We start from the raw sequence: 706 nt of genomic DNA on the forward strand, positions 1-706 counted from the left end.
TGAAAACAAGGTCTCACAAGGATCAAGAGTTCACACATCCATTCTTCGATCCAGAAAAACACGTGCACGGGGTTTATAATCGTAGAGAAGAAAGGGTATTAAGGAAAAATTTCGAAGCTTTTCCATTTTGTTTAGAAGACATGGATCCTAACGGTCAATCGATTCTCAATGAAGAGGGTAATCCAATCAACCATGGTCCAGTAGTTAATCAAGAGTTATTGAATGATCTGAATGACACACCGATGTGGAACACTATATTAGTTGCACCAACAATGATAGCACCGGCTATTACAAAACCACCAATCGAAGCGAAAAATTGGAAGATTGAGGGCAACTTTTTCACGTTGATCAAAGATAAGTACTTTCAAGGGATGATAGACGAGAATCGATTCGAACACATCCAACATTTTAATGATCTTTGTGATATCTACAAATACAAGGATGTCACCGATGACGCTTTTAAGTTATGGGAATTCCCCTTTACACTTCAAGGGGAAGCTAAAATTTAGTTAAGGAGCTTACCATCCGATTCCATAAGAACTTTTCAAGATTTAACGAATGAGTTTATCAATCACTTCTTTCCACCGTCAAAAGTAGATCAAATTCGAATGGAGATTAATGGGTTCACCAAACGGGGTGATGAATCTTTATATGATGCGTGGGTACGATTCAAGAAAATGTTAAGAGCTTGCCCACCGCACGATTT

At 38.2% G+C, this 706-nt stretch overlaps 1 non-coding gene across 1 annotated transcript; it reads right to left on the reverse strand.

The window, feature by feature from the left end:
* Positions 1-600: 600 nt before the first annotated feature.
* On the reverse strand, positions 601-706 carry LOC139894839 (small nucleolar RNA R71). Its single transcript, XR_011775319.1, has one exon. It is a non-coding gene; the product is annotated as a small nucleolar RNA R71 (small nucleolar RNA).

Source organism: Rutidosis leptorrhynchoides, chromosome 2 (genome assembly GCF_046630445.1).
Source record: "Rutidosis leptorrhynchoides isolate AG116_Rl617_1_P2 chromosome 2, CSIRO_AGI_Rlap_v1, whole genome shotgun sequence".
Lineage (NCBI taxonomy): Eukaryota > Viridiplantae > Streptophyta > Magnoliopsida > Asterales > Asteraceae > Rutidosis > Rutidosis leptorrhynchoides.